The sequence below is a fragment of the Dermacentor variabilis genome, unplaced genomic scaffold, assembly GCF_050947875.1.
Source record: "Dermacentor variabilis isolate Ectoservices unplaced genomic scaffold, ASM5094787v1 scaffold_12, whole genome shotgun sequence".
Taxonomy (NCBI): Eukaryota; Metazoa; Arthropoda; class Arachnida; order Ixodida; family Ixodidae; genus Dermacentor; species Dermacentor variabilis.
Window position 1 is genome coordinate 18,721,186 of NW_027460280.1, and position 4,756 is coordinate 18,725,941.

Consider the following 4,756-nt stretch of genomic DNA (forward strand, 5'->3'; position numbering starts at 1 on the left):
GGTTTGTTAGGGCACTCTTTAGGGCGCTAAAAGCTCTTTCCTTTGTCTCGTCCCAGACGACTGTTTGAGGCTCTGTCTTTCTTAGAGCATCCGTCAGGGGAGCCGCGATATCAGAGTACCTAGGGATGTACCTCTGATAGTAGCCGGCGACACCCAAGAACGACCGAATATCGGTCTTTGTGCGCGGTTGCGGAAAGTCTCGCACAGCGGCCACTTTTATTTCAGAGGGGCGGCGACGACCCTGACCAATCACGTGACCGAGGTAGACAACCTCGGCCTGTGCTAACTGGCACTTAGGAGCCTTGACTGTCAAGCCCGCTTCGCGCAGGCGGGTTAGCACTGCCCGCAAGTGTGCCATATGCTCAGACCAGGATGCGGAGAATATCGCTACGTCGTCTAGATACGGTAAAGCGAATTCTTGCTGTCCCCGCAACACTTTATCCATGAGGCTTGAAAAACAGTATGGCGCGTTCTTCAAACCAAAACTCAACACTTTAGGACGGAATGTTCCCATTGGTGAAATGAACGCCGCATACCTACTAGCCTCTTCTGTAAGTGGAACCTGCCAATAACCCCTGACAAGATCTAGGGTGGAAATAAACTGAGCGCTACTAACTTTCTCAAGGCGCTCCTCGATGTTAGGGATCGGATAAATTTGATCCTTAGTGATGGAATTAAGCCTGCGGTAGTCGACGCAAGGACGAGGTTCCTTGCCCGGTACCTCAACTAAAATCAAAGGGGAGGTATAATCACTCTCACCTGCCTCAATAACACCGAGCTGTAGCATTTTCTTTACCTCAGCCTCCATAATATCGCTCTGGCGGGGTGACACCCGATACGCCTTGGATCGTACTGGCTCTGGGGAGGTAAGTTCTATATCATGAGTAAGTACAGAAGTCCTACCAGGCCTCTCAGAGAACAGACCTTGAAACTCTTGTAATAGCTGGTGTAGTTCGGTTTTCTGCTCGGGCGACAGCGGTGCTTTACTGATAAGGTCACTAATGACTTGACCGGTGTCTTCCCTGTTCGTCACTGAGCCTAGTCCCGGAAGCTCGACCGGAAGCTCTTCAGGAACGTTTACCATCATGCACACCACTGCTTCCCTTTGTCTATAAGGTTTGAGCAGATTACAGTGGTAAACTTGCTGTGCTTTCCGCTTTCCTGGCAGACTTACCACGTAGTTAACGTCCGACAGTTTCTGAACAATTCGTGCTGGGCCCTCCCACTGCACGTCTAGTTTGTTGTTTAGCGATGTGCGCAATATCATGACCTCATCGCCCACCTCAAAACGACGGGCCCTGGCTGTCCGATCATAATAAACCTTGGCCCTCTGCTGGGCCTTTGTCATTGCTTCACCTGACAACTCCTGTGCCCTTCTTAAGCGTTCGAGGAGCTTAAGCACGTACTCCACCACGACTGGGTCGTCGCCCCTACCTTCCCATGATTCTCGAAGCATGCGAAGCGGAGATCGAAGCGACCGACCGTACACCAGTTCAGCTGGCGAAAACCCCGTAGCCGCATGCGGCGCGGTTCTTAACGCAAACATCACCCCAGGCAGACACAGCTCCCAGTCAGTTCGATGTTCAAAACACAACGCTCTCAACACGCGCTTCATGACGGAGTGGAGCTTCTCAACGGAATTCGACTGTGGGTGGTACACTGAGCTGTGTAGCAGCTTTACCCCACACCTTTCGAGAAAAGTTGTCGTCAAAGCGCTAGTAAACACTGTGCCCTGATCTGATTGGATTTCCGCAGGGAAACCAACTCGCGCAAATATGGACAGTAGTGCATTAACTATCTCAACTGAGCTGAGTTCTTTAAGCGGCACTGCTTCAGGGAACTTTGTCGCTGGGCAGATCACAGTCAAAATGTGTCTGTACCCCGTGGCTGTTACCGGCAGAGGTCCCACTGTATCAATAACGAGCCGTCTAAAAGGCTCCGTTATGATAGGTACCAATTTCAACGGCGCCCTTGATTTGTCCCCTGGTTTGCCCACCCGCTGACAGGTGTCACATGACCTCACGAAGTGGTCTGCGTCCCGAAAACACCCTGGCCAATAGTACTCTTGCAAGAGGCGGTCCTTAGTTTTCTTAACTCCTAGGTGTCCGGACCACGAACCCCCGTGTGACAAGCGCAACAGATCTTGACGATAGCATTGAGGCACGATCAGCTGATCGAACTCCACTCCTCTGCGGTCTAGATACTTCCGGTACAGGACTCCACCTCTTTCCACAAAACGCGCAGTTTTCCTGGCGATACCTTCTTTGACATTGCAGCGCACGTTTTCCAGGCTGCCATCCTTCTTTTGCTCGGCTATCAAAGCCGACCGGCTGACTTTTAGCAACTGTTGCGTTTCGCCTGCGACACGTGGTTTTGCCGGCGCGACTGCGGCGGGGCGGCAGACATTTTGGCCCGATCGTCGTCGCCGCAACGCTCATCGGCAGGTGTTTCCAGGCGCGACTGCGGCGATGCGACCGCAAAGGATCACCCTCTCATTCCAGTCATTGTGCCCGAACCAGGCGATGCGAAAGCAGGGATCATCCTCTCATTACAGTCATTGTGCCCGACCGGCAGCGCTACAACAGGGTGCTACGAGATCGTGCTCGACATGGTGCTACGGCAGCGCTACGACAGGGTGCTACGAGATCGTGCTCGACATGGTGCTACGGCAGCGCTACGACAGTGTGCGTCACCATTAGCCCATTGTACATTCACGTGCTCGTCTTTTGAGGGGTTCCTTCTTGCCCTCAACTGCGAGAGTATAAAAACAGCTGCCCCCGGACGCCAAAAGGAGGGCTCCGATTTCTTCTGTTGAGTGAAGTGCTCTCCCGTCTCTCTACCTCGGTCAAACCTGACCGCCAACTCTTTGCGATGTTAAAATAAACAAGTTGTTTCGTTGTTACCAGTCGACTCATGCTTTGCCGGGACCTTCGGATGCTTCCAGTTGTATCCCAGGCCGCCAGGCCAACGCTACCCTTGGGGCTTGCGACCCAGGTACAACCACGGGCGTCAGCGCCGAGTTCCCAACAGATCGTACCAGCGGTGCGATCCAAACATCTGGTTGGCAGCGGTGAGATCGCCTCCGACTTCAAACAACTGTCTGCCAGCGGTGAGATCGCGACAACGGAGGCCAGCAGCAAAGAGATGCAGTTGACTGTATGCTGAGCAGCTCAACGACGATCCGGGAGCAGTGCAACGAGCCCTGTGTGACGACTGGTTGCCTGCAGCGGAACGACTGCGCGGAATTCCTGCCTGCGAGGTTTGGTGAGTGCGGGACTTTCTTCTTCTGAGCTTTGCCAGGCTTTTGTTAGTGTTAGAAACAGAGCTGGTATTTGTGGTTGTCGTTGCTGCCGGGTTAGTTTGCGGCAAGACAATAGTAAGCAGTAGAGAAAGCAGCATTCAGAGCAGCCATGGATTTGAAGTCGTTGCGCAAACCGAAATTGTTGGAGCTTGCAAGAGAGTTGGGTCTGGATGTCTCAGACAAACTAAGAAAACCTGAACTGCTAAAGGCTATTCTGGAGTTAGAGGCTGAGGATGACGAGCTGTCGGAATGCCTTGAGACCATTGAAGAGAGGGAGACTGCAAAAAGAGAAGAGCGTGAACGTAAAGAACAGAAAGAAAAAGAAGAGCGTGAACGTAAAGAACAGAAAGAGCGAGAGCAACAAGAGCGTGACCGTCAACACGCTTTGGAAATGAAGCGTCTTGAGGTAGAGATGGAACGCGCTCGTAATGGAAGTCAGGCACACGGTGCAGGAGAACGCGTATTGTTCAAAATGACTGACCTGATGCGGCCGTTTAAGCTTGGAGAGGACATTGGTTTGTTCCTGGTTAACTTTGAGCGAACGTGCGAGAAGCAGGGGTTCTCTCGGGAAACGTGGCCACAGCGCTTGCTCACTTTGTTACCCGGCGAGGCGGCCGACGTAGTCGCTCGCTTGGATAGAGAGGAAGCAGAGGATTTCGACAAAGTGAAATCGAGTCTGCTAAAAAAGTACCGGCTGTCTGCGGAGGCGTTCCGTCGGAAGTTTCGGGAAAATGAGAAAGGCAAAAGTGAGTCATATACAGAGTTTGCGTATAGGCTTATGTCGAACATGCAAGAGTGGCTCAAAGAAGAGAAAGCGTTTGGTGACCACGATAAAGTTCTGCAGTGCTTCGGGCTAGAACAGTTTTATAGTCGGTTACCGGAGAACGTGCGATACTGGGTCTTGGATAGGCCAGACGTTTGTACGGTGGCTAAAGCCGCTGAGCTAGCCGAGGAGTTTGTGACGCGTCGGGCTCGCGGAGCTAAGGACGGTCAAAAGGGTGAATTTGGCTCGAAGTTTGAGAGGCCGAAGTTCACGCCCATGAGATTAAAGGGGGACACGCGTAGTGCGGATGCGAGCGAAAGCAGTCCGACCAAACGTAAAGAGACGGCGGCAGCCAAACGCAGAAAGCGGTTCGAGATGAGGCGAGCGCGCTTGTGTTATACGTGCCAGAAGCCGGGTCACTTTTCGGCGCAGTGTCCGGAAACAACACCAAAAGTTGTGTTTTTTTCAATAGGCAGCACTGACGAGAACATGAAGCTTCTCGAGCCTTACATGCGAGACCTCCTCGTGAACGGGAAAGAGTGCCGAGTGCTTCGCGATTCCGCAGCTACGATGGATGTAGTTCACCCGTCTTACGTAGAACCCCATATGTTCACGGGCGAGTGCGCATGGATCAAGCAAGCCGTGGAAGCTCATAGCGTGTGTCTGCCAGTAGCAAAGGTGCTTATTGAAGG